Below are 11,477 nucleotides of genomic sequence, written 5' to 3' on the forward strand. Positions count from 1 at the left end.
TTTCACAAAATTCTCTTTGTTTTGATTTTGTGAATTGGATTTAGATTTGAATGGTGAAGCTTTTTGTGGACTTTTTACAACATCTTTTTGAGATGAAATTTTTAACAAATCTTTTTGTGATTGAGTGGGTGTTTTCTTTATAAAAGACTTGTTTGTATTGTTTGTTTGAACTATTGTAGACTTAATAGATTTAGACGATTTACTTGTCAAAACATTTTGTTTCTTTCGAGACACAATATTTTGCTAATAAACCCTCTTCCTCTCTTAAGTCATTGAAATCCCAAGTTCTTTTGAAATCTTTTCAATTCGTTCTTTGAAATTTTGAACCTCTTGATTTGACTTTTGAGAAATTTTTTCTTTTGTTTGATTTTCATATTTTGGTTTGTTAATTTGAACGACCCAGTTTCTTTGTGGTTTTTGTATTTGAAAAGTGAATGAATTCTTGTTGAGATTATTTTCGACAGTACTCTGATTTGAGAAAAATCTTTCTTTCAAAGCTTGGTTGTTATCTTCGTCAACAATTTTGTTGATTTCAGGTTTGACCTTTTCACCATTCCATGATGTAGCAAACACCTAATTTGGAAAGCTAACTTCATCGGTGCAGACAAAATTTGGATATACAACTGAATTTGTTTCAAGATAATGAGAACCTTTTTCCTTCATTATTGTTTCAAACTTTTCAGATTCCTCATAAACCTGATCAACTACCACATGTGGTATAGTAGTTTCTTTCGAAGTTTCATCATTATCATCTTCACTGTCTGTTTGAATATCTTCGACAGTCAACTGGTCATGAAAATGAACTTTCGAAGTTGAGGGTATATCAGTGTCAATCTTAACGAAGAATCATAACAAATTTCTTTCCCTTTAGCCATTGAAGTGACATTAATGACTAATAACTGAGAACAATCAACAACTTCCTCCGCCTCAGTTTCACTAATATCATCAGAATCATCTTCGATATCAGCAAAATTGTTTTGAGAGTTATATGTCGAATTCTCAGTTCTTTACAAAATTTTGATTCGTTCATCTTTGGTTAAGGTCTTACTCACAATATTAACAAGATCATTTGTATCTAAACATTCATCGATTTTCACAATTCCATATGCATATCTATTATCAGGAACCTTATCAAACTCAGAAATTGTCATCTCACAGTTAAAAGATGTTGAGTCTATTTTCTCCCTTTTGAAAGCTAAGAAAGGTAAAAGCTTCCTATAATGTTCTTTGCTAATTTCAGATGAATGATGCAACGCAGTTAATTGAGCATATAATCATTTAGCTTTGTTACAGTATATATTTCTTTGTTTCAACAAGATCTTATTATCAGCACTCAAGTTATCCCTATCACACATAATGTTTGTAATTTGTAAGTCTAAAAGATCTATATTTGCTTTCTTCAACTCCAAAATCCTTTGTGTTTCTACAAATTGAGTACTACACATTTTAGCATCATTACTAGCAGAGATAAACAAGTCATTAACATAAGTAATTGCATCATCAAAATCAGATAAAATCGAATTGTATGCATTAGAAGGAATTTTAAAGGATTGTAAAAGAGAAGGTACCTTTGAAGTCATTGGTGATTTATGAGTAGATGTCGAAACAAAACACTTCCTAGTCACATTATCTTCCTCATCTTTATCCTTTCCCTCATATTCTGCGAATATGGCCCAATGTGTAGGGTTTCTCATTTCTTCGTCATCAGAACCTGAGGACAAGATTTGGTAGGTTCCTTCTTCATCATTCAAACCCTTGGCTACAGGTGACACTCCCATTGTCTTAGCTCTGACTTCCTCAAGCCTTTCTACATAATAGGCTTCATCCTTAACCCTGTTCTTTTTCTCATCTTTCTTCCTTAACATACAATCGCTTGACATATGATTCGCTCCATTGTAGTAATGACAGTCGAATCCAGAGTCTCCCTTGAGCTTTTTCTCTACCTTCACTTCTTCAGCTTTAATTTCCTTCTTTTCTACTTTCTTCTCATCATTCACTGACATCCCATAAAAGCTTCCTTTCACTTCACTTGTTCAAGCCTTTGCATTGAAAGGCTTTTTGAAGATACTTCTTTACCTGATTGTTTGAGTAAAAAGCTACAACTTTGTCATCAGAGTTGACGATCATACCTTCTTCTTCTGAATTCTCCTTCTCAGGAATTTCATTCTTAACATCTCTTCCAGCAACTTTCGAAACCAAAGATCATTCAAAGACTGATCTTAGCTTCCTCAGCAATTTCATTAACTTCATATTCATGTGCTTTCAATACATTGTAAAGATCATTCAAAGAGAAATAGTGAAAACTTTGCTAAGTCTTTTTCATGAGACTAGCATTTGTCCAGTCTTTTCGGAGTCCCATGATAAAGTGAGATTGAACTCCATTGTTGATCTTATTTCACCATATCCGTAACACTTAAATAAGAGCTCATTCAGACGATTATAATAAGGCTCAATTGTTTCTCCTTCATTTTGCTTAAACTCTCCCAATTCTAACAGACACTATTTGACTAAACTGATTTTTTTCTTCTCACTTCCTTCATAGTTCTCCTTCAGTGTATCCCAAATCTTTTTTGTAGTTTTACAACTACATACATAATTGGATACAACTAGAGGAAGAGCACCTCAGAGTTCACGTATACATTTCTTTTTCATTTCTCTTTAGTTTCTCAGCCTGTTCTGCAACATTTTAATTATTAGCACAAGTCCCAATAATTTGAACAGAAGGACGAGGAAGAACATCGCCAACTATGCATTTCCATAGGTCTTCATCTATTCCATTGAAATAGTCCTCCATACGATCCCGCCATTGATCGTAGAACTCTAGAATCAACATCGGAATTTTGGTTGAAGAACCAAGAAGATGTGAGTATGAAGTCATGATGTTCATGTTGAAGTTCGCCATTGATGTACGGATGAAAATTTGGAAAAGGTTCAGTTAATGAGAATTGATTGACAAAAACATCCAGAAAACAGACACCGAATACTCGATTAGATAACCTAAACACAAAATCGAATCAAATATGAAGATCTATTAAGATTTTCAGAATCAAAAGAGCAGAAACTTTAAAATCCTGAACGAGATTCAGAATACTTTTGAAACTTGAGAAAATCAGATCACCACATAACGATTCCTTCTTTGATACCAAATGAAGAGTCAAATGAATCGAGTATGAAATACGAGATTAGATTTAAAAGTATGAATTAAGAACACAAGATCTAAATATAATCTGATTGGCTCATTTATGCTTTCGAATACAGAGAATTTTTTAGAGAGAACAATACCAATGACAAAGTTACTCTCTAACTCTAGCATTCATACCATATTTATAGGAATCATGAAAGCATACAAAAAATGTAAGGGACTAAGCCATTAAAAACTTCGATATAATATGACCTTATAATAAACTTACAAATAAAACATTAGATACTACAAAAGACATATATGACCTTCGACACCTCACAATAAAATTCGACCATAACAAACATTTGTATTCTAATATGATTAATGATTGGACTAAGGAACAAGCCATACATAAGTTGTGGGCCTCGAGGGAATGCCAGACTTACGTTGTGGGCTTAGGAGTAAGCCAGATATGAGTTGTGGGCCAGATAGGCAAGCCAGACTCCTACTGTGGGCTCAATGGTAATCCGGTCTTTTAGTTGCGGACCCGGTTCATACTTATATTTAAATATGTTAATTGTTCGTGTGTTGGTATTTTGGGGTAACTCACTAAGCTTTCTACTTATAGTTTTGGTTTATGGTTTCAGGTACTTCAGTGAACCGTGGCAAGGCAAAGGCGTGACCGTCAGGCCCGGTTTAAAGCAACAGCAAGGAGGGCATTGTGAAAGGGCCCACTTTTTTGTGGGGCCCATTTTTTTAATACCATGTTCAGTTTTAGCCTAATCAAGACTCAAGAGAGTCTACAATCGATAGCTTAGGTTAGAAAGCAACATTAGAAGGCAGCAGAGCAGGCCAATAACGATCACGTATCACGACATCATGTAAACACATTAAAAAAAAAGTAGAAGCCAGAAAAAGGGAGAAGCAACATCATGTAAACACAAGAACTCATTTACTCGATTAAAATCAGTAAACTCTCAAGTCTATAGTCTTAGTTTTGTCTTGATAATCTAATCAATAATCAAATCAGGTAAACAATTATGAATTATCACTTTATGTCTTCATGATTTTATCCGTTTGAGTGTTTGACATTCTAAAATTGAATCACTTTATCAGATTAAGTGTTTGATAGTATACCGGATTGAGTGTTTTTGACAGTTTATAATTGTCTAATTGAATACTTGAATTGAAATCTTTGAATGTTGAATGAATCACTTTATCATATCAACGGTTTGTTGTATAATTTTTTATTAGAAAGTGAAATCATCAAATCACTTAATCAAATTTTCTGAAATAGATTAGTAGAATGTTGAATGAATAATTTTATCAAATTTTCTAATATAGATTATTAGAAACTGAAATCATCAAATCAAATTATTGGATTATGTTTATTGTATAATTGTTTATCATTAGTTCATTACCACTTTATCATATTATTGTTATTAGTTAATGTTGAAATTCTGAAATTTGATTGAATGTTGCATCAGATTATAATAGATTTTCAGAAATTGAAATCATATTATTAGATTATGTTAATTGTGTCTTTGCTTTTAAAAAAGTATGATTATCCCATTATCAGATTATCAGATTAAGTGTATTACTTGAATGTTGAAAGTTGAAACTAATGAACTTGTAGTGATGAAGTCTAAACAACCATCCAGTCGTGTTGTTTATGTAGTTTAATTTGTTACACGTTAAGGCTTAAGGGCCTTTTTTTCGGCTCGTCCTGGGAAGTTGAATCTTCTGGACCGGCCCTGGTGACCGTACACATCCTTGGTTATATAACTAATGGGATCTTGGGAGAATCTGATTTTAAAATTGAAACAATGGTTTCGTACCATTTCTGTTAGACAAAAGGGTTGTTTTGAAGAGTTTTAAATTTGTCGAAATTTTGGGATGTTACAAATCTAGAGGAGAGGAAAGAGCAATTAGCATACCATCGCTTTTTTCTTCGACACATTAGAAGTAATATCATGAAAAGGTACAATATGTGAGACCTAAAACATTTTGCTGGACTATGGGAAGCACCACATAAAAAAGAAAGTTTGTGAAGTGTATAAGAGAAATAAAAGCAATCAATCTTGAAGCGTGAGAATATTTAAAACAAATTCCTAAAAGTCAGTGCTGTCTTTTATATGACGAAAATCGTCGATGGGGTTTGTTAACAACAAAAATATCTGAGAGTATGAATAATTTGTTGCGAGGAGCAAGACCGTTACCAATTAGGGCGTGTATTGATCTTACATTCAATAGAATTTTGTAACTATTTCGGAAGCATAGTTATGCTACATTGAACTATAATACAACTTTAGCATCACTTATGTGGTGCATCTTCACAAAACGTGAGACCCAGGCACAAAGTCATATGATAGCTGAGTTTCACTACAATGAAGGTGTCTACAGAATTATCACTAAGCTTCAGATAAATGGAGGGAATACACATAGTGTCCATTAAAGGGAGGGAATAGACTTAGTGTCCACTATTTTCAAGATCAGTGCACGTGTGGAAAGTGGCAGATGGAAAGATTTCCATGTTCACATGCTCTTATGGTTTGTCGATATAGAGGGGATAACCCTCTTTCCATTGTCAATACAGTTTACACTACTGTGACATATAAACAACCATATAATGCTGCTTTTGCACCAGTTTCTCATGTTGATTATTGGTTAGAGTTTGATTGGATGATCAAAGCAAATTACTCAAAACTTTCTTTTAGCCGAGATCGCAGGTGTTCAAACCGTATTGATAATGAGATGGACATTCGTTATCCTGATGAAACTCGTAGATGTGGACTATGCCATCAACCTGGTCATTATCGAAGAAATTGTTCAAATTCTCAACCAATATTTAACGCAATGTGAACTATGTTTTGTTTATTTAGTCTTGTGATTTCTTCTTCAATTTGTTGTGTATTTTTTTAATAGTTTTATGTTCCTTTCACTTGTATTTTCATGTTTAGCTGAACTTGTCTTGTCTTATCATTGTAATATATTCGATACTAGTTTATAACCCGTGACAACCACGGTTATAAAATTAAATAAACTTTTATATTAAAAAATCAAAATTACTAATCAATTATTTTAAATAAATTATTACTTAAGAGATATTTTTTAGTTATATAGAATTATAATTATTAATTTAAACAAATATGTGAAGTTATATCACCTTATAATCTGTATTGATTTTATTTTATTTTTTAACTTAATATTATTAACTTAATATAATTAGAATGAAAAATTTTAAAATTTGAAATTTAAAATGTAAAATCAATTATTAATTTAATGTAATTGAAGTGGAAAATTTAAAATTTGAAATTTGAAATTGATAATTAATAATTTGACAAGTGACATGATATGTTACATATAGTTATTAATGGGAAATTCTAATAGTATGACACTTGTCAATAGGAGAATAAACCTATTCATTTATTAGAATAGGATGAGATGATTAGTATCAAATCGAAGGCAATCATGAAATCATTGTAATGATATAATTTGTGAAAAACAATATTTAGATTTTAATTTACCATTCATTTACACATCATAAAGGTTCAGTGAATAAAATTATATAGTAGATATAATAAAAGTAAAAGTAAAATATTAAAAAGTAAAAAGTATAAAAAAAATACAATTTAAATCGAAGGACCAAATTATTATTTAAAAATATAAGAACCGTAAGTTTAATAAAAGACACATTTTCTTTTAATTAAAAAATTAAACACACAAAAAGTTAAATATACTAACCAATTTGAAGTAAAAAAAATAAATATACAAAAAAGTTAAACGTAGTAAGAAAAGACATGGTATAAAAAGGACTAAAACTAAAATTTTATAAGGTTTAATCTGAAAAATATTAAATTGAAATTCTACTTTATGGTTGGGGCCAAGAAAAATTATCTTATTTTTGAAATACAATTTAACCAAGGCTTTCTAAAATACTTTATTTCAAAAAAAAAAATAATAATAATAAACTCGGGAGAATCTAACGCAACAAAATGAAAAGGCACAAGTTATTCATACCCTTTCACAATCTATACGTACCTCTTAATGATTATGTCTAACTTTTTGTATAAATAAGTATAACGATTATGATATAATTTATCTTCTAACATGTAATTATTAGCAAATTATGAAATAATATTTAATAACCTTTTTTTAATATATAAATAATTAATATTTTTAAATCTATAAAATAAAAAATGTATTTTATTTTTAAATCTATAAAATAAAACATATATTATATTTTATTTAAACATACCAAGAAACATAAAACATGTACTATAAAAACCTAAATTGTAAAGTTTATTAAGAAAAAATAATTATTTCATTTATAAAGTTGGTTTTATTTTTTAATAATTGATATAATTTAAGTTAGAAAATATTTAATATGACTAAACGGGTGTACTATTAAATTGTAAAAATTGTTTAATATTACAGTTTAATATTGTGTTGTGCATTAAAAATTCTGTATATATAAATGTATAAAAAATATAAAGTTTGAAGGTGTAAAAGCAATATTTTCAAATTAGTGGGGATGAAGTGCAAAATATGAGGGTATAAAACATGTACTATAAAAATCGGGGGTTCACGATGTACATAAGCCCATGGATTTCACATAACTAGAACCAACTAGATCAAAATCGATCTAGACAGGAAACCCCACTCACTCAGTCACTCGGTAGCCAATTTCCATAAATACTAAACAATATTTAATCAAAAAAAGATAAAACATGATATTACCATTGGCTCTTTTCTGTTTGTTCATCAAATCATTCACAACAAGACAAATAGCACCTACCTTTTCCTCCTTAAACTCCAATCAATTATTAATCCGAAAAAATAGTTAAAAAAAAACTGATTGATGCCGAATACCACTAAAGATACTACAACAACAAAAAAAATATTTATAAGACTATACAACACTCACTGAAAATTTTCATTTTTCGTTTTTCAAAATTGCAAAGTATTTAGAAATATTTTAGAAAATTGATAATTACCACGTTTTAAATTCTAAAAAATTTCTAGAATATAAAAAAACACCCACCTCACTCACCATTACCTATCTCCACTCTAACATCTCCAACCCAACCCACCACACCATTATTCATCCACACCCACTCATTCCAAAGCACACCCCCACCCCACAAACAAACACACACATATATACATTACCACCAACGCAATCACCAACATACCATCACTATCACCACCACCACTGCCCCATCACTACCACAACCCGATGTCATCTCCATCGGCAACACTGCCATCACCATAACCACCACTGTCTCCATCATCCACACCACCATTGCCTCCGCCGCCGTCCCCATACCACCGCTATCACAACCACATCCACCCCTACCCCACCCTACCACCAGTACCGTTTCTCTAAAAATAAAAACCGATGCAATATAAACATCTAAACATATTTTTTAATTTTCTAAAACATAAAATAAAAAAGGAATAAGTTTTAATTTAACAAAACACATTTACAAAATTTTCCAATAAAAATTAAAAGTAAAAACGGAAAACAGAAAAAATAAAAAAAGTTTTATCGGTAAGTAAAACCAAAGAACTCACGGTACATAAATAAAACCAATGAACGGTAACTCATTTGAATTTGTGGTCACGCACTCATCTTACGGTATACCACATCTTCTTGAATGCCTAGACTTCTACAGTGGCGTGTTAATTTGGGAGTAACATTCCAAATCTTACTTTGATTGCTTTGTGGGGACGATATTAATTCTTTGTTAGTAGTCAGTCCTATGATGTTGACCTGCATGTAATATTTAAAATATGCTTTCTATTGAAGACATAAATCTATGGATGTTTGCCTTATAATCCAGGGTGCTAAGACCATCACATATGGCGTGTTAACGATGGCAAGGGCATGAGGTTGTTATTGCAATAAGAAATATAAATATTAACGGCCACATAAGTCTTGGCAAAAGATAGGGAAACACACCACAAATACTTTTAGCGGTGAAATGTCACTGCTATTGTTCTGTAGCTAATAAATACTAAAGATTTGGTGTTTCTAGAACTTGTCTTCGTAACAATTGCCATCGCCGTTTTTGATTAATCCGGTACACCAGGGCGACTATTCTCAAGGTTAACAATCGTCGCTAAAAACTTGGGTCATCGCAATTGACAGTCGCCTCTAATCCTTTTTTTTTTTGTTAAGAAAATACAATCTATAAAAAATATATTATATAATTGCAGAAATAAGATAAATACATAAATAATAATCATAAAACTGCATACTAGAAAAATCTATAATTCAACTATTTTAACATTTTAAATTTTACATAATAACATCGATAACATAAAAAAAACTACTCATATTCATCGTTATCTTCGTCTTCCCCATAATTCCTCTCATTATTTTGGTTGTCGTGGCTACCAAATGATCGAATCATATCTCCTAATACCACCGTAAACGTCGTGTTTCGTAGATAAGTATTAACATCCGTCTATAAAGGAAGGCAAGGCAAGCGATATAAATTGTTCCTTTGCTCTTATTCCCTCCAATCATCTTAGTTTTGATGCTCCTTCCTCAACTTTTAAGGGAGAGAATTGTAACATCTGGTTTCTAGGTATATTTCTTCATATTTAAAAATTATTTATTTTAAAATTACTTGCTCTACACGAGGCTTAGTTAGCCAGTTACGCGGGGTGTAATTTGAGCAATGTCCAACATATCTTAATTTTGGGCCGTTTTTCTGGATAAGACTATACGCCCGGTGTAGAGTACGATATACGCAGTGCATAAGCCAACAATGGTTGACCATTGACTTTTTTGACTTTTTGTCCAGTTTGACATTTGGTTAACTGTGAGGGATTAAGGAATTAGAAAGGCAAAATCGACTTTTTCCTGAATGAGTGTTTATTTTGGTATTTGGACTGGCTGGGTTGGGAATTTTTCTGATTGCTAATTAGGGTTTGGTTTGGGTATGTTTAGTGGGAGCACCAGCAATCCCAGTGTGAGATATATTCGTTGATTGATTTAGGTGAGTCTCTTCTCTATACTCGTGGGTCGAAGGCACTAATGTCGGCCCACTGGATTATGTGTGTAGGATGCTAGCAGTCTTTGTGACTCTTACTGATGTTATTATATGATTATGTATAGGGGTTAAATAGACCCGATATTGAAATAAACTTGTTCATTATGTACTTTATTTCTTTATGATTCTTACTCATATGCCTATATATTATTTGTATGTGGGGTGTAACAGACTCGGGGGTGAAATAGACCTATTCGGTTGAAAAACATTGATTGACTTGAAATAGACTTGGGGGTGAAATAGACATGGAATGAAATAGACTCGTTCAGTTGAAAAGTACCAATTTAGTTGAAATAGACTCAAGGTGAAATAGTCCCGTTCAATTGAAAAATACCGATTAAGTTGAAATAGACTCGTGGGTGAAATAGACCTATACAGCTGCGAGCTGATTTGTATATATGGTATGGGGTATTTTGAGGAACTCACTAAGCTTTGTGCTTACGGTTTTATGTTTATGGTTTCAGGTACTTCCGGTTCCCTGGGCAGGAGCTCGACATGATTGTAATACATCCACCAGTGTTCCGCATGAGTTGATCTATTTTGTACTCTGATGATGGTATGACATGTCTTTATACTATGATGGGTTTTCAAATTGAATGAATGGTTGTTTTGATCAATTTAATGAAAAATATTTACTTAGAATTTTTGGGACGTTGCAAGTTGGTATCAAAACCTTGGTTTTAAGGGATTTGGGCACACTCTCAGGTGTGTATAAACTCAAACTGAGGAATTGGCAATTTTTTTGAATGAGAACAACTTTTATAAGAATATTTCTAAAAAGAAAAAGGGGTGTGATGTATGCAATCAGCCGAGCTCAAGTAAGTATTTCTTAACATACCCATACATGTCTTATACTATTCATTTGATATGAGTATATGAGAATTGCATGATATATTAGGGATAAGGATCTGCTCAGGATTGATGATAGAATGCTAGGAGAGGTACCTTTATAATCCTGTTGATTGGGCTTGTAGAACTAAGTGTTGATATCGACTTCGAAAGTTGGATAGAATGGCCTGATTAGGAAATGCACTGGATTGGACTACTCAATGCCGGAATGTTGCGTTCTTTGTGCTTTTAGAGACCCCAATGATGTTAGCTAACTATCAAGAGAATACTTTAACTTACATTATGTAGGGATTTGAAAATTTTAGAAGGTTAGGTTCGACCCAATTTCCCAGCTCTTATTTGAGTCGAACCGTTGTAGGGTGGGACCTAGCAGTCAGAGAATTACTTGGTGCTGATGACATGTAATTGTATTCGTGAGGTAGTTAGAAGGTATAAGAGGGTGT

Source organism: Lactuca serriola, chromosome 8, assembly GCF_051521515.1.
Source record: "Lactuca serriola cultivar US96UC23 chromosome 8, Lser_US96UC23_V15, whole genome shotgun sequence".
In the NCBI taxonomy this organism is placed as follows: Eukaryota; Viridiplantae; Streptophyta; class Magnoliopsida; order Asterales; family Asteraceae; genus Lactuca; species Lactuca serriola.